Source organism: Theobroma cacao, chromosome 1 (assembly GCF_053813885.1).
Source record: "Theobroma cacao isolate CCN51 chromosome 1, ASM5381388v1, whole genome shotgun sequence".
Taxonomy (NCBI): domain Eukaryota; kingdom Viridiplantae; phylum Streptophyta; class Magnoliopsida; order Malvales; family Malvaceae; genus Theobroma; species Theobroma cacao.
Genome location: NC_142639.1, coordinates 10635602 through 10654858, shown reverse-complemented (window position 1 = coordinate 10654858; position 19257 = coordinate 10635602). Strand labels below are relative to the sequence as shown.

Here is a 19257-nt window from a genome sequence, read left to right as displayed (position 1 = left end):
AAATTGATCTGATTGAGATGGAGTTATAAATCAAAGTTAATGATGGAGATAAAGGCACACTCGACATCTTAATAATAAGCTATAATAGTTGTGGAAGGTACCACCAATGTGATTCTAAAAGATGATAATAGACATAAATGAAGTATTCTAATTGAACTGAAGGTAAACGAGATGGATAAACCAAAATTCCTTATCGAAAAAGGAATGAAATAGGAGCCTAGATTGGAATTAACGACCCAACGTTAACGTGAATTCGAGGACGAATTCTATTTAAGTGGGGGAGATTGTAACACCTCGTACCCCGTATGGTAGCTAACTTAACCGTCTCGATAGGATGATGGACTAGTTGATACGAGTTTGCGTGCTAAAGAGTGAGAAAGGGCGAAAAGAATGCTCAAGAGTAAAATATTTTGCATGCGTGAAAATAATAATTAAAAAAAAAATAAATAATATCTTTGTCTGGGATGAATTAGCTAGCTAAAAGATGATTTGGAGGTAAATTGGAAAATACTAAGATGTTTCGGGACTAGAGGCTACAAGTGAAAAATTTTGAAATAAAATAATATTTATTTGATAAAATAATATTAAAATATTAATATTTAATCAGATGTTGGAATTAGTCAGGAAGAAAACTTATATGATCAATTCAAGTGGGGGAGAAGACGTAAGGAAGAATTTTGGAGAAAAATGACGATAATTGTACTCGCGTGATTTTATTAAATCGAGTTAACGCGGGTAAGTAAATATTCAAATATAATGGTGATACCGTGTTGAAAGGCAACTTTGATATTTCGGTTGTATACGTGTAAAGGAGTAAAGATAGAAGAAAATTGAAACTTTTAAACATGTCCAAAGGATCGAATTTTAAACTACGAAAGTTGGGGTTTATGTAGTAAATAAAATGAAGTTGAGGATTTATATGTAAATTTTAATAATGAAAGAGAATAAAATAAATAAATAATAAAATAAATAATAAAAAAATAAAATATATATATAATTAAAAAAAAAAAAAAAGAGGCCCACATGGGCTGCAGCCCATGTGGTTAATTAGGAAGTCCACAAAATAATTTTTGTAGAGAATGGTGGTAGGGGCCGGCCTAAAGAAGCAAAGAAGAAAGAAGGAGAAGAAATGATTGGGTGAGGTCGACCAAGAGAAATAAAAGAAGAAAGGAGAAGAAAGAAAGAGAAAAAGAAAGAGAGAAAGGGAGAGCAGTGTGCTGGAGGAGAAGAAAGAGAGAGAAGAAGAAAGAAGAAGGAAGAGAGAAGGAGAACAGTGACATGTTGGAGGAGAAAAAAAAGAGAGAAGAAAAAGAAAAAGAAAGAGAGGGGGAGAGCAGCGACGTGCCGAAGGAGAAGGAAGGGAGAGAAAAAAAAGAGAGAAGAAAAAAAAAAGGAAGAGAGAGGGAGAGCAATGGCGTGCCGGAGGAGAAGAAAGAGAGAGAAAAAAAAGAAGTAAGAATAGAGAGGGAGAGTAGTGGTGCCAGAGGATAAGGAAGAGGGAGAAGAAAAAGAAGAAGAAAAAAAGAGAGGGAAGGAAGAAAGAAAAAGAAAGAATAGTAGAAGAGAAACACCGACTAGAAGAAAGGTCAACAGTAAGGGGAGAAAAGAGAGGAAGAGATAGAAAAGGAAAAAAAATGGCAGCATAAAAAAAAAAAATATATATATATATATATTAAGTGGGTTTCAATATTCAAGAGAAATAAGTAAAGGTGGTGCACTACAGTGGCAGGTCGGAAGAAATAACAAGCGACTGGCAAGAAGGAATAGCTAGATACGTCTTCGAACTAATAGCGATGTAGTATCCCGTTATTGTGAGGTGAGTAGGGGGTGTCGATTTTAAAATTTTCGTATTTGTATATATGTATGTATATTTTACTTTAAATGCAAAATTATGGATAACATGAGCTGTTAAAAATTTTAGGAGATTGTGGATGCAAGTTATTTTTAGAAATTGTTTTGGATATATGTATAGGTAAAATTATATACGTAAAGTGTTTTGAAAACCGGGAAACAAGCCTTTCACACCATTTTACATCAAAATATGTGCCTTATATTTGTACAGTGTGCATTCATGATTATATTGCTCATTCACCATGCAAATTATTGTTTTGAAATTCATTTATAAATTTTATTTTGAGAAAGTGATAGATTTTATAATACACAATATTGGATGCTTTGGAAATAATTTTGACATGAATTTTCAAGGACGTAATGTAATTTCTAAAACGTTTTTGACAAACCGAGAGTGTCGAGAGTAGGTCAGATGTCACATCGGTTAAGTGTGACCCTCGTGCACGAGTGAGTTTTAACTAGATAACCTTTAGGTCACTGACGGACGGTTAGGCATGATGGGGGCCACGGTCTGTGATATATGTATGCGTGGCTAGGCCAATAGATGATTACGCAGTTGTGACCGCTTGATTTTTTGATGTTAGCAAACATCGTTGAGACTGCCATGGCATGTGGGATCCGGTGGAGTGAGGCTCCCGGATGTTATTACGTGGTAGCGTGATCATAAATTTTATTTGATTTCCTGCTCGAGACTAAAATCTCTTTAGGTTTTGAAACTCGTAATTCTTTCCATAGTGAATAAGTAATATAATCATGAATGCACACTGCACAAATATAAGGTACAGATTTTGATGTAAAACAATGTGAAAGGCTTGTTTCTCGATTTTCAAAACACTTTACGTATATAATTTTACCTATACATATATCCAAAATAATTTTTAAAAATAACTTGCATCCACAATCTCCTAAAATTTTTAACAGCTCATGTTATCCATAATTTTGCATTTAAAGTAAAATATACATGCATATATACAAATATGAAAATTTTAAAATCGATACCTCCTACTCACCTCACAATGGCGGGATACCACATCGCTATTAATTTGAAGACGTATCTAGCTATTCCTTCTTGCCGGTCGCTCGTTATTTCTTTCGACCTGCCACTGTAGTGCACTACCTTTACTTATTTCTCTTAAATATTGTAACCCATTTAATATATATATATATATTTTATGCTGCCATTCTTTTTCCTTCTCTATCTCTTCCTTTCATTTCTTCCCTTGCTGTTGGCTTTCCTTCCAGCCGGTGTTTCTCTTATACTTTTCTTTCTTTTTCTTTATTCCTTCCCTCTTTCTTTTTCTTCTTTTTTTTCTTCTCCATCTTCCTTATCCTCTGGCACCGTTGCTCTCTCTCTCTCTCTTCCTTCTTCTTTTTCTTCTCTTTCTTCCTTCTTCTTCAGCACCCCGCTACTCTCCCTCTTTCTTCCTTCTTCTTTTTCTTCTGCTCCGACACGTCGCTGTTCTCCCTCTCTCTTCTTTCTTCTTTCTTCTTCTCCAGCACGCCGCTCTCCCTTTCTCTCTTTCTTTCTTCTCCTTTCTTCTTTTATTTCTCTTGGTCGGCCTCACCCCATCATTGCTTCTCCTTTTTTCTTCTTTGCTTCTTTAGGTCGGCCCCTACCACCATTCTCCACAAAAATTATTTTGTGGACTTCTTAATTGACCACATGGGCGACTGCCCATGTGGGTCTTTTTTTTTTAATTATATATATTTTATTTTTCTATTATTTTTATTATTTATTTTATTCCCTTCCATTATTAAAATTTACATATAAATCCTCAACTTCATTTTATTTACTACACAAACCCCAACTTTCGTATTTTAAAATTCGGTCCTTCCGACACTTTTAAAAGTTCCAATTTCCTTCTATCTTTACTCCTTTACACATATACAATCGAAATATCAAAGTTGCCTTTCAACACAGTATCACTATAATATTTGAATATTTACTTACCCGCATTAGCTCAATTTAATAAAATCAAGCGGGTACAATTACCGTCGTTTTTCTCCAAAATTCTTCCTTACTTCTTCTCTCCTACTTGAATTGATCACATAATTTTTCTTCCTGACTAATTCCAACATCCGATTATATATTAATATTTTAATATTATTTTATCAAATAAAATATTATTTTATTTCAAAATTTTTCACTTGTCGCCTCTAGTCCCGAAACATCTTAGTATTTCCCAATTTACCTCCAAATCATCTTTTAGCTTGCTAATTCGTCTCGGACAAAGATATTATTTATTTATTTTTTAATTATTATTTTCACGTGTGCGAAATATTTTACTCTTGGGCATTCCTTTTTCCCTTTCTCACTCTTTAGCACGTAAAGTCGTATCAACTAGTCCTTTGTCCTACCGAGATGGTTAAGTTAGCTACTATACGGGGTACGGGGTGTTACACTTGCTTTTGTAGGGATTTGCTTTTCATTAAAATCTTTTACATATGGGAATTCTACCTGATGTTTTTTTCTGTCCCAAAAAGCATTTGGAATATCAGAACAGATCGTATCTTCTATTTCTTTTTTAATTTGTTCAATTTGTTGTTTAACTTCATTAGTGTTTAGCTGTTGATTAATTTTGTTGAAAGAAATTTCTTTCTTTAGATATGTGATTTGATTTTGCTTAAAATTAATTAAAGAATTAATTTGATTTGTGTAAATTGATAGGGATTTTAGTAAATTGATATTTCTGATTTTTGGTTTTTCTACAAAAGGAAAACTTATTTTAGTTTTTAATATTTTGGTAGTAATTACTTGGTGAGTAACCTCATAGGGTTTTAACAATGAGATAAAAGGTATTTCTAAAATGATATTTTGAGTCATGTCTTTGACCATTAAGAAGGGTGTTTTTAATTTAATTCCTTGGTTGCATATTTCTGCATACGTTATCTTGTAATTGATTTTAAGTTTTCCACCATTTGCTGTTTTTAATCCTTCTGTTGTTTTGTCATAATATTTTGTTGGTATTAATCCTTCTTGGATACAATTTTGATCTGCTCTTGTGTCAAATAATGCTATTGTTTCTAATTGGAATTCTTCATTAATTAAATATGTTATTTTTATTAAATACCTTTAAATGGATTCTTTAATAAGAACCATCATATATTCTTGTGTATCTTGGTTTTCTGTTTCTGATTATGTAAGATTGTGGCCATCTTGGTTTTCTGTATTTATGAAGAGTTGGATTTGGTGTTTTATTTGTTGTTGTTCTTTTTTGAGTTTAGAAATTAAGTTGACACGTGCAAGGAGGAGCATCCTGAAAGTGGGCCATAGACTTCAACGCGTGCAATTATATCATCTTGTAAATAATAAACAATGGAAAATATATTACAATAGTTCCAACACAGCATATAAAACCTTAATTTCTTCTTTCTATTTATATAATTGGTTACGCGCCCTCTCTCTTTATTTCTGTTTCCACTGATTATAGTTAATTACGACTAGTGTGAATTAAGCTAGCTACCATCCAACTTTGTCATATATAATTGCCCATCATGCTGGACTCTCTTACTATCACAAAGCTTTTGCTTTATCTTTAGTCTTTTAGGGTACATTCCCTGTTTAGCTACGTGCTAACTGGGATTTCGAACTGGGCATGGCACTAATGAACATTCCCTGGATCTTCTTCGTTCAAATCTTGGTTCTGGCTTCTAAATCCGAAGCTAAAGTTTCTGCTATTATAGCCTTCGGAGATTCATTTGTGGATTCAGGCAACAACAATTACATTCCAACAATTGCCAAGTGCAATTTCGAGCCTTATGGCCGTGATTTTCCTGGAGGCACCCCCACCGGACGCTTCTGCAATGGCCGCCTTCCTCCTGACTTCATCTCCGAGGGCTTTGGGCTAAAGCCTATTATTCCTGCCTACTTGGATCCTACCTTAAACATCTCAGACTTCGCCTCTGGAGTTTGCTTTGCTTCTGCTGCAACTGGCTACGACAATGCTACGGCAGATGTACTGGTAAGCTCTCAGTCAAACTGGTTATAATACCACACTGAGCATATTCCTCATCATAGTTATTTAACTTAAGCTTGTTAAGTATCTAAGCTATTCAGGATTGTTTGATCTCATCCTGTACTATATAATTGTTGCTGGTCTTCTGGTTTTTCCTTTCTTTTGTCTTTCCTCATTCATCACAGAAATTGCTACTTAAGTCAAGAACATAACTCTGCCATTTAAGGCATTAAATTCTTATGACTGTTTGACGGTATCCAGTATATGATATCCATTTACCTGTCCTTTCTGTGATATTGAGTGGTATTGATTATACCATGGCAGAAAGTGATTCCTCTGTGGAAGGAAGTGGAGTGCTACAAGGAGTACCAAAAGAAGTTGCGAGCCTATCTGGGTGATAAGAAGGCGAACGGGGATAATTTCCGAGGCCTTATATCTAATAAGCATAGGAACGAATGATTTCCTTGAAAACTATTATGCCCTTCCAGAGAGACAGTCCCAATTCACCGTACAAGAATATGAGGATTTCCTCATTGGCATTGCTGAAAATTTCGTTAGGCAAATTTACGGTCTAGGAGCTCGAAAGATGTCCCTCACAGGACTTCCGCCAATTGGCTGTTTGCCAGTGCAGAGAGCCACAAATTTTGAGGACCCTCTTAACTGCGTGGAGGAACGCAACAAAGTTGCCTTGGAGTTTAATGGCAAGTTGAAACTGTTGGTGGCAAAGCTGGACGAGGACCTTCCTGGGTTGAAAGTGTTCTTCGCAGATACTTATGACCTACTTTTGCAGCTTATCAAAAATCCTTCTCAGTATGGTAAGTTTTTACTATCATTGTCCTACTCGGTCGCCAATAATTATCTTAAAATATTTTTGGCAAAATAATCTAGAAAATATCTTAATCTATTTTAAACAAATTCAAATAAGTACTTATATTTTATTCAATCAAGTTCTTATATTTTTATTTTGAACTAAATATATAATTTTATATGATTAATAATTACTTAATCAAAATATTATTTATCATTATTTATCACATATTGCTGACGTGGTATGTTAATATGTTATAATAAATGATGACATTACATGATTATGTGTCATGATGACATGGTCATATGGTATGTCATGTGATATTTTTCATTCTTCACATTAATGTTACGTGCATATAAAATGACAAGTAACGTTTTAATTAGTAACAATTAATCAACTATTAATTATAAAAACTTATTTGACTAAAAAAAAGAACAAAACCTTAATTGTATGCAATATACCTGTTTTTTTTTTGAAAAAAAATGGATAGGAATATTATATTTAACATGTTTGAATATACTCAAATTTGTTTGAAATGAAGTCTCTTCAACTCTTGACATTTGCTATAACTAGATGTTGAAGAGGTCCTCTATCAAGATTGCAGAATTCATTTAAGCTATAAGTAGAGCAAATTTATTATACAAGCAATTAGGTAGTAGTATTTAGGGTTTAGCGATTAACAATTTCCCGGTGAACAAAAGTTGTTGTGCACCATCATTAATTGAGCTTGCGGACAGCAGACCAATTTAAGGGCATGCTACTGAACTTTCATCCGATGATGAATGGGCGCAGAGCAATTTATAATCTGATTGGTTATTGAAAAATTAGGGAGAACCAACTGGCTGATTCATTATCCTCTCGCATTAAAAATAATAATGCATGTCTCAAATAAACTAAATGATATAGAAAGTTATTATCTTATACATTAACCGTAAAGCTTTGAACAATTGATGATAAACATACATGGTTTGTTGTTTGATTGTCAGGATTTGAGGTTTCAGAAGAAGGGTGTTGTGGCACAGGGCTGTTCGAGACGGCTATTCTGTGCAATCGGCATCATCCACTCACGTGTACAGATGCAAATAAGTATGTATTTTGGGATGCCATCGACCCCTCACAGCGAACTAATAAAATTACCTCAGATAATTTACTACGGGCCCTCAAACCACTGTTTCTTTGATTTCTCAAACAAATCGAGTCTCTATTTGCATCAGTTTCCAACAATGGATGATCGGATGCAGGATATTAGCGACTCTACAAGGAGAAACGAGGAACAATTTCCATTGAATTGAACAAAATAGAAATGCCACAAGGCTTTTTAAGGCAGAAAGAATACAGCATTTGTACATTTTCTCTGAATTACGGGAAAAATTATTTCATTGGATGGGCATTATATAACAATAAATTTGAAACAAATTGTGTATGAAAAAACGTGGAGTAAAATTTTTTGGGTGGTCATTGAACGTTCCTGTTTTTTTTTTTTTGGGCATTAAAATTACCATTTTTTACTTTCCCAACAAAATAAAGGAATAATGGGTGTTAATCAATCGAAAAATCAGATAAAAGAGCCTTCAACTAGATTTAGAATCTTATTCAACTCATGGTTTAGTACATTACACAAGGGAGAAGTAGAAAAGGTGTTGTTTGTTAATTAAGCTGCAGCACGTTCAGTAGTTTTTTTGCGTTCCAGTGACTTCTCATATTCCTCAACAGATTTGAAAAGCTCGGAAAAGTTAACTTTGCCAAACCCTCCACATCCGCCTTTTTCGTACATCTTTCCCTTATCATCCTTGAGCATGCAGCCAATTCTCTGAATTATCTCTATAAATGTAGTGGGCCTGCCCAAAAGAACAACTAGTAAAGTTAATCGATACAACTACATGCTCCCTAGGTACATGTTTAACAAAATAAAATCCAAACAAAGTAAACTTGTTAGCCATGCAGGTACCGATCTCCAAAGGGCTTGGTGAAAATCTGGAGCAGAGTACCCTGATCATCTCTGTCAACCAAAACGCCCAATTCTTCACACTCCTTGATCTGCACATCACTTAGCACATCGCCGGCTCTCTTCTTTAAATTCTTGTAACATGTTGGTGGTGGAGGCGGCATAAACTCGAGGCCTCCAACCCTCTCTCAAGGTTTTGAATATATCCCCACTCACCAATGCAAGATGCTGCACCCCTTCCCCGTCGTTATGCTCCAAAAACGTCTGTATCTGGCTCCTCCTCTTCGTCCCGAACACCGGCTCGCAAATCACCAACAGCACCATCTCATTATTGCTTGCAAGCACCAAAGAGTTTAGCCCACTCTCAAGAGTTCCCACATCTTCTGTTGTAAACTCTGCAAACTCATGAAACCCAGTAACCTCTTTCAAATAAGACACTGCTGGTCCAAGTTCCGGTACGCTTCCGACCAAATGGTCAAGCCGACGGATCCCATAGTCCAAAGGATATGACAAAGTATCTTCCATTTTTTCGAACCTAGGCAAGAACCAGGTACAATTTTCATCATCGTTAGGACTCTCATGATCAGAGTTCTTAAAACTAATGTACCTCAAAACAACGTCACCGAAGAGAAAGACTTCAGCAAGAACAGCCTGATTGTCGAGGACTGTTGGAGGGGATGAAGGCTTAGCGCCATGGGAGACACTAATGAGAATGCAGTCTCAGCGTCTTCAACCTCCACAAAAATGGCTCGTGGGGCGAGGCCATGGGAGGCGACAAAGGCACGGCAGATGGCGTGATCAAAGGTAGGAATGGAGGCAGTGGCAGAGGGAGAAAGGTTTTCAGCTTGAGCAATGGATAGAGAATAGGGTGCAGTAAAGAGAAAGTTGCACTCTCCAAAGCGTATGAGATAGGAAGCCTGAGCCATGTTTCCAGTGGAAGGTCGGACTTGGCAGCCAATTGCATGCCAAGGGCCCATGAGAACCGGCGAGCAACATTTGTGGCATCGCTGCACCAAAACTCTACATGATGAAACCGCTTGACTTTGAAGCGGTCGGACATGGGGTTGGTGCGCACAAACTTGGAGGATCCTACAGAGTTGGAGCCACTGCTCTCGATTTCTTTGCCCATTCTTGTCCACTTTCAGTTGATAGAATAGATTGGAAATGGCTTTGGAGAATGGACAAGTTTTGAAAAATCTTGGGGGCATTCATATGGATTTTTATAGTGATTTATAAATTAATTCGTCATTTGATTCTTAATTATAATTAATATTACATTTTCTTTACTCTAAATGTTTGATTCAAATTCTTTCTTCCCAAATAAGAAAAAAAAAATGGAAATTAACTGGATTGGCATTTCAACCATGCAAGGATTGCCGACATGTCCCATTGTTACATTACAGTCCAAAATTCCCTTGACATGCCGGTTTTACAAGACAATAAATACATAGATTAGTTTCTTTATCTACGTTAATTCAATTTAATTTATTCAAATTCCTAATGTAAATGGAAATTAAACTCAATCAATAAAATTTCAAACCTTCCTTTTCTTAATCGTCCTTGATTTTTTCTTTTCAAATTAGAATATGGTGCATTAATATATTAGGTTTGGTCATTATTATTTAATTGGTTTTATTCCCTATGTTTATATCCATTATTGCCGCAATTAACTTTATTCCTAATAAAATCAAAATTTTCCTCAATTATCTCCCAGCAATCAATTGTTTTTTTCTTTGCTTTTCTGTTGGTTCCTTGTTTGGACAGAGAACCTGTCCATTAGTAAAGAGTAGTGGCTTTCTGCTCTCGTCGGTTCATTGGTTTGCCATTCTCTCTGTTTCTCAATGCCCTCTTACACTTTTTTAATTCACAGAATAATCATTTCAAGAAATTGAAATGACTATAGTTAATCCATAAGTTAAGGAATAGTTAGAAAAAGTTTTAGACAAAAATATTTTTAATGATTTTGTGAAATTACTATCCTATATATGTTAAAACCTAACCCTAGCATACAAAAGCTTTCATTTATTGACGAATTGCTAATCAAATGACGATGAATCAATGTGTAAGATGCCACTGACAGAAATGAAATAGTTGATATGTGATCGGTAATGATTTGGTGCCAAAGAAATAGGAATGACATTAATATTATCAACTGAAGATTTCATAGGTATTTACTAACTTATCGATGAACTTATCGATCGAATATAGGTCAGAAAAAATATTATGATTTTATCGATCGAATATTCAGTCGATAATGAGGATTAAGGTTATTTGAATCAAAATTCTCTCCTCTCTTCTCATATCTACCCCCTCCCCCCCAATCGTTGACCCCTACAAGCCATTCTTGTGTTGTCGATTGGCTTATCCAGCCTTCCCATTGTCGATTGCACCCCTTCTCCCCAGCAGACCGCACCCCTCCCTCTCTTCTCTCTTTCAAGTTTCCCGTTCGTCGTCACATTGCTCTTCTTTTTTGCTCCTCTTGTTTGGTAGCCATAAACCCCCCCCAAAAAATCCATTAATTTGTATTTTTGTTGTTATTTAATTTGTATAATTGTTTTATCGTTATTGTGTACGTTGCATTATTGTTGTTGTTGTATTATTGTTATTGTGTACGTTGTTGCATTATTGTTGTTGTATTATTGTTATTGTGTCTGTTGTTGCATTTTTTTTTTTGTCGTGGTATTATTGTTTTAATTTGTGTTATTATGTTATTGTAATTGTGTTGTCGTTGTATTATTGTTTTAATTTGTATTATTATTTTATTGTTATTATTCTTATTGTGTTGTTCTATTTTTGTTTTAATTTGTATTGTTGTTGTTGTATTATTGTTTACCAACAGAATAGGACCAATATCATTACCGACTAATGCAAATACTAACAGATTTGATGACTTTCCGATGGAATATATTGGCAATCAAATTTTCCATTATGGGCAGATGTTACTTTACTGACTACCATATCTCTGATAGATTGTCAAGCATTTCATTCTCCTTCTATTCGTGAACCAAGTGTGTCTTAAAGTTTTAATTTGTCTTATGCATGGGACATTTAAGTGAAGATAGTTATAAGTTTGGGTCTCTTCGAATTCAATTGGGTTTCAATTGCAATTGTTAAATGAGTCTAGTGGTTATTAAGTAGAGATATTCATGAGTTGAGATGAGTTTGATTAATACCTCTAAAAATTATGTCTAAATAATTAAAAAAACATATTTTAAAGTTAAAATTAAATAAAAAATAAAGCAAATTGTGAGAAATAACGAACTTGATAAGCTCATTTCAAGATAATCTTCAATATAAAGTTAACCGTTTTTACTCAACTTTTGTCATGACTTTACAAAAATGCCCTTAAAATCATTTCAGACAATTAAATGCTCTCAATTTTTCTCTCTTGTTATTCGTTTGCTGTGCTTCCCATTTTTCTCTCTCGTCATCCAATTCTTTTTAATTTTACCACAATTATCATCTCTCCTTGTTTATCTCTCGCCATTTAGCCATATCGTCATCAATTTATAGATCAAAGAGCATGACATGACATGTAACAACATGTTCTTGAGTTTATTGGTTTACATTCACAAACCTTTCTCTCTGTCTATCTCTTGCCATCCTGTTATATCATCATTGATCTACAGACCAAAAAGTATGATATAACGAGTAACAACATGTTCTTGGATTTATTAGTGTTGAGTTTTTCAGTGATTCAAGTCATGCCTTGGCGTGTAACAAAATGATTCATACCTTGGCATGTAACATCAGTAGGAAGAATGAAGTTTTAACATGTAATATTTGATGTTGAAGCTTTAGCCTAAGTGTATAACATCTATGTTGAAGCTTTGGTCTTGGTGTGTAATATTTGGTGCTGAAGCTTTGTTCTTAGCATGTAACATCTGCTGCTGAAGTTTTGGTGTGCAACGTCTTTTATTGAAGTGTGTAACGGTATGACGTGTAACAACAATATTTTTTTAAACATGATGTGTAACTTGCTCATTTGTATTTCACTACAATATAAATTTTTGGAGTTAAAGTGTGTAACAGCTTTTTTGTTTTTAATTGTAACAATATTTTTTTTTAGTATGATGTGTAATAACAACATTTTTTAAACATAGCATGTAACTTTGTTTCCATTGTTGAATTTTAATTGAAAATAAACTCTTAGAGTTAAATACTTTCATGATAGAGATAAAGTTTAAAATTAAAAAAGAATTTGATATGGAAAGGGAGATGTATTGAAAAGTTATTCAACGTTAATGTTATTGCTAGCATAAAATAAATTTGGATAATTAGTTTTTGGGGTTATTTTATTTGTTACATTTTCTGTAATCATAAAAAAAATGACGTGTAATAATTTTTTTTTCAACATGACATTTTTCAACACGTGCACTTGAATATGAGGAGGTTTCATTAAAGGTAATTTTATTTTTAAAATTTTTTCTTTTGACTAAAAATTGTTAAAATTAAAAAAGGTTATTTTCGAAAGCACTTTATTTTTGAGTGTTAACAAAATTTGTCCCTAAAAACACTATAACAAAATTGAGATTAAATCACACTTCTTTAAGCGACATTTATTTTTGTATAATAAAATCTTAAACAGTGCAATTATTTAAAATTTTCGCTTCACTTTTTTCACATTTAGTAGTAATATAAAAAAATACAACCTTTACTAGTATATGCAATATTTATGGTTACATTTTATTCATAATACATCTAAAACTTTATATAGTAAAGTTAGATGTGCAAAAATATTCTAAAAATATAAAAAAGTATTATTAACAATATTTTTAATAACACATTTTAAAAATATGCTATTTTAAGTCATATTTGTTGTAGAAAAATAATTTATTTAATAATATAATAACATCTAGAGTTGAGCCAAGACCATGGTTCTGGTGGGCTATTAGACCTGTGCACATGTCATTATTAACTCAATAAAAATAATATTTCTTATTGGATAAATGATACCATATCAATACTATAAATTAGTTTAATATCTTTCATATAAAAATTTTGATAAAAAAGAAATTGAAAATTTGTATAGTAAATAAATATTTAAACAATAGTAATACACCTTTTAACTAATGAGGTTTTGTTTCAATAATAAAAAGGAGGCTCTTGAATTTTGAGATCTCAAGTTCAAATCTCACCATTAGTGGGTATAATCTATGTTATGCTAAATTTGTCCAACATTATCTTGATTGTTGGTTGGTTTATCTGTTCATATCAATAATGTTTTATATAAGATATATAATGTTTTATTACTATTGTAATTTCTTGTCAAACCCTACTTTGTAAGATAATTATAATGTCATTCACATGCTTGATAGAATGTTTGAATATTTAGGAAGTTCGAGAAATCGTTAAAAGACGATATTGCCCTTAATGGTACCATTGAGTCGATTAAGCCTCGAACTAGTTCAAATAGGAATTTTAAGGTGAAATTAAGAGTTTCACAGTTCAGGGATGACTCAAAATGGTAATTCGGAGTTCGAGGATCAATTCGGAGTCAAATTGGAATTTTCACTATCTAGGGGCAAAATCGTAATTTTTCCACTCGCGGATAAAATTTGAGATTTTAAGAGAATTTAGATCACATTTGACAAATTGGAGAATGTTATGAGTATAAGGGATGAAAACTATGTCTATGGGTAATTTTTTAGTTTTTGGAGTAAAAATGTAATTTTTTACTTTACGGGGGTAAAAGTGTAATTTTTAAAAATTTGCTCCACCAAAACTTTGGAAAAGTCTAGAAATTTCATGGAAGACATGGATAAGTGAAGAGGATTGAGTGGTAGAAAAAGAAAGTAAAAAAAATGGCTAGAAAAATAAAATAATAAAATTTTCAAAAGGTAAATAAAATAATAATATTTTATTAAGCCTATTAAAAGGCTTGAAAATTTCAGAATTCTTCATTGGGAGGGTCAGCCAAAACCAGCAGGAAAGAGAGAGAAATAAGAACAAACCCTAGAGTGAGAAAATTCAAAGAACAAGTGTGATTTTTCAAGGAATCAAGTGTTTAAAGGTATGATTTTTCAAGTTTAGCTTAAGATTTATCATTTCCATGCATTTCTCCTTATTTTCCATGGTTAAATTATGTGTTTTGATGATGGATTCAAATCTGATCATATGGGTTTAGAGAGAGAAAGTTGTTAGATTAATTTGATTTTGAACTATGTTAGTGTTTAGTGTTAGTTTAACATGTTTATGAGTAAAACAATAAGAAAAATATTCATTTTCTCTATGAATTTCTCTAGGCCGAATCTAGCCAATGGTGTGTGAGGATGAGGTTGACTTTATTTTAAGAGAATTAGATGGAAAAATGATGAATTTGAGGTTGGAAATTAAATGAGAATTTTTGGTGCAAAAAAATTAAAATTTTTACCCACTAGGGGTAAAAGCGTAATTTATGGTCCGAACTGATAAATTGGACCATATTCACAGTCATTGAGGTATTGTGGATATAATTGGATAATTGAAATTAAAATGGATGGAATTTGAGTTGAATTGGAGATTTTAGAAATTTACACCGTGTATAGGCGAGTTAGGTCGGACACTGTGATTAAGCGATTGTCCAAACATTTCACACCCTATCTAGTGCATACGCATGGATAAGAGCCTGAAATAATATATATTGATTTGACACAAATTATTGAATTTTTTGTGTCATGTATTGTGGATAGGTGGTGAGCTATCTGATACGGGTAAAAGACTACACCTGAGGATCGAGAATAAGAGTATATCTACTCCTAGTACAGTGAGTAAACTTACTATCGTCTTAATTATCTAGAGTAGATTTATTTAATTGTGTGATTTTATGAAAAAATGGTTTAATTGGAAAATTATTGTGTTTTATGTGAAAATGGGATTTTATAAAATAATTTTATAAAATTTTTGAAAATTTAATAATGATTTAAAAAATAGAGTAATTGGAGACCTATATTATGATTGTGTTGTTTATCCATGATTTTACATTAAATGGCTTATGATAAATGTGGGTATGACTGGTTATTTTTATGATTTAAGAATATGTGAACTTGTAAAGCCCGACCTTATAAAATACTATTCATGACTTACATGTGATGATAGCATGATTGCATGCTAGGAGAGTCCCGAAAAATTTACAAAAGTCGGTATTGTACCTAGAGGTACAACAAAGTTTATTTAATCCTCGAACTAGATCAAATAGGAATTTTAAGGTGAGATTAAGAGTTTCACAGTTCATGGATGACTTAAAATGGTAATTTGGAGTTTGAGGATCAATTTAAAGTCAAATCGGAATTTTCACTAACTAGGGGCAAAATGGTCATTTGCCACTTGGGGACAAAATGAGAATTTTAGAAAAGAATTTTTTGGCCCCATTTGACTTATTGGGGTATAATTTGACTTATTGAAGTATGATTTGAGGTTTAGAAGTGAAAAATTTTAATTTCGGTATAATTTAGAGTATAGGGGTAAAATGGTAATTTTGCCACCTCATGGGCAAAATTGTAATTTTCCACCACCAGGATATTTTTTCCAGCACATGGTCTTCCTTTGTCTTCATCTTTGACCCTTGACTAAACATGTGGTGGAGATAAAATGTTTAAATTTTTAAAATTTTAAAAACGGGCCAATGACATGATGCCATGTGTCATGCCTTTATTAATTTATTATTTTCCTTTTTAAAAGGCACAAAATCAGCCCATCTTCCACCCCATGGCCGGCCAAACCAGCAAGAAGAGAGAGAAAACAAAAACAAAACCCTAGAGAGAGAAAATCAAAGAAAAAGTGTGAATTTTCAAGGAAATTAAGTGAAAAAGGTGAGATTTTTTCTATTAAGCTTGAGTTTTCTTATTCCCAAGCATTTCTCTTTATTTTCCATGATTAAATTACATGTTTTCATGATGAATTCAATTCTGGAAAAATGGGTTAGGAGAGAGAAATTTGTTAGATTTATTTGATTTTAATTTATGTTAGTGTTTTTAGTTAGTTTAGCATATTTAGAAATAAAACAACAAGAAAAGAATTTATTTTCTCCCCCAACCATTAATGGCTGAATTTACCATGTAGTGAGTGAGGATGAGTTTGATTTTATTCTAGGAGAATTGGTTAAGGAATAATGAATTATGAGCCTAGAAAAATAATGGAAATTTTCGGAGCAAAAATACGAATTTTTACCCATTAGGGGTATTTTCGTAATTTACTGTTGGGACTGATAATTTGCACCACACTGAGGGACATTAAGTTAATTTGGGTGCAATTGAGGTATAGAAACTGAAAAGAATTAAATTGGAGTTTAAACGGACCCGTTAGGAATTTAATCGGGTGATAAGACGAATTAGTCAATACCGGGTTTAGATAGTTACCAGTGCATTTTTGCATTCCATATCATGCATTGGTAGTCTAAATTACTTTAATTTTGATTTAGCACCAACTTGGTGAAACTCTCGATTTTGTACTGTGTCAAGGTGGTGAGTCCTCCGATAAAGGTAAGGAAATTGCATCCGAGGACCAGTAGACAGAGTGCTTCAAAAGTCTGCATTCTAGACATTGTGAGTAAACTTACTGTCATTTTAATTATCTATGGTGGTTTTTAGATGCTTTCATGAATTCTATGGAAAAAGGAATTTAAAAAGATAAATTTTCATGTTTTATGAATAAATGAGTTTCAATGAAATTAAATTATAAATTGTTTTGAAATTAATAGTGATTTTGAAAAATAGAGTACACGGAGACTGTTAATTGTGGTAATTTGATTGTTTAAATTAACTGGCTGATGATAAATCGAGCATGATTGGCTAGTTGGCAATTGTATTGAAATGCGAATTGTTTGGTTACCTTGAAAACTACGAATTACAAAATTGTCATATCATGTTATTGAGTTTTATTATATGGTGGATTATATATTAATTAATCACTGCAGTAGGGGGTTTCTGTGGACCAGCCTTTTAGAGGGGCACGGTAAACCCCATTATATTCTTACCTCGAATGGAGAGGCGCGTAGGGTATCTCATGGGGTAAAGTTTAGGGTTCACTTCACGCTAAACCACCACGTGAGGGAGAACTCAGCCAACGCCAAGGAACGGCTATGTTTTCAAAACAAAAACATGATTTATGTGAAATGTGAATTTTAATAGCCTTGACGGTCTCGGTAGGATGCCTCGGCCACGGTGTCCCCGAGAATGGATTTATGGCACAAGCCTAGATTGTTATGAGATTCATAAGCCTTTTTACGTATTTTGAACGAGATGTGTTCTAATTGTATAACCCAGTTTATGATGATTTACTTTATTGTCTCCATGTACTCAACTCTAGATGTTTATGATGATGTCTGTTTATTCATTGAGATTTTATAATCTCACCACCCTCATTTCCACCCATTTCAGGTTCAGTATAGACTGTAGATAGCTGATCTCATCGAAGACTACAGTGGGATCTGTATTTTTCAAACCGTAGGTTCACAGTCCTCTTTACTTTTGTTTGTTCGGGGGCACTCTTGTTATTGTAAATTAAATTAAATATTTTGGCTTACTGTATTTAAGTATGTATAAATTTATTTAGCTTTTACGCTATAAAAATTATTCACGTATAACTCTATAAATATTGTTTTATAAGAAAATAGAATATTTTACTTAATATTTCTTTTATTTTCTTATTATATTCAAATAACCATAATTTCGTTTTAAATGAAGATTTTAGACTTTTAAACTCATTTTGAATATGAATTGTGTGTTTTGTACTTGTATATTACGTTTTAGCCAGTTTCAAAATTTTTGAGAAAAATGACCAAATTACCCCTGTGAGACGAAAAATTAATATTTTATTTGTTTAAAGTTGGAAACAGCTTAAAATCTTTTAGAACACGATATTTGTCAATGGTTGCTCACAAGGGAACAGAGAAACTGATAGTAAAGTCTTGCGGGATTTCGGGTTGACATTCAGGGCAATAAGTGTCTATCTGGACACCGCGGCGGTTGTCACTGGCTCGAGGGGAGTACCGGGTCGTGACAAAACTGCTTTGATTTGCCTTGAATGTGTTAAGTGAGCCATGTCATACTATTGTGATTTTATTGGTTGGTGGATTATAAAGTGGGCACTGTAGTGATGGGGGTTCCGTGAGCCAGCCTAATTAGAGGGGCACGGTTCCCAATTATTGAGCTTACCTCGATTGGAGAGGCACGTAGGATAACTCCCGAGGTAAGATTTGAGTACACTTCACGCTGGCCACCACGTGAAACTGAGACTCAGCCAACGCCGAGGAACGGTTGTGTTGTCAGAGGTGAAATGTGCTCGTGTGTGTGACAATAAACAGCCTTGGCGATCTCGGTAAGATGCCTTCGCAGGGAATCCCCGAGAATGGATTTTTGGCAAGGGCCAAGTTTTTGAAAAGTACATAAGCCATGTTGAGTAATTGGATGAAATCCAATTATTTATATGGGTTGGGATGAATTATTTTAATTGTCTCCTATTACTCGGCTTTAGATTATTTTGATAATGTTTGTCTACTCACTGAGATTTTATAATCTCACCCCTTCTTCCTATATATTTTTCAGGCTCAGAATAGGCAGTAGACTGTCAATTGCATAGAGAAGTAAATTTCGGAGTTGCATATTAGAAAGCAAGGTTATAGACTTAAACCTTCTCAATTATTTGGGGCCCACGTGTCATTGTAATTTAAATTGCATACTCCAGTTTTTTATATTACAGTATGTATAAATTTATTTTAT

At 33.4% G+C, this 19257-nt stretch overlaps 2 pseudogenes across 1 annotated transcript; one reads left to right on the top strand and one right to left on the bottom strand.

The window, feature by feature from the left end:
* The first annotated feature begins 5447 nt into the window (after window positions 1–5447).
* Window positions 5448–7919, top strand: LOC18612230 (GDSL esterase/lipase At2g42990-like; annotated as a pseudogene). Its single transcript, XR_016028433.1, has 3 exons — window positions 5448–5813; window positions 6132–6622; window positions 7602–7919. The product of XR_016028433.1 is annotated as a GDSL esterase/lipase At2g42990-like (transcript).
* A 341-nt stretch (window positions 7920–8260) lies between these two features.
* LOC18612229 (4-hydroxyphenylpyruvate dioxygenase-like) lies at window positions 8261–9689 on the bottom strand (annotated as a pseudogene).
* Between the last annotated feature and the right edge of the window lie 9568 nt (window positions 9690–19257).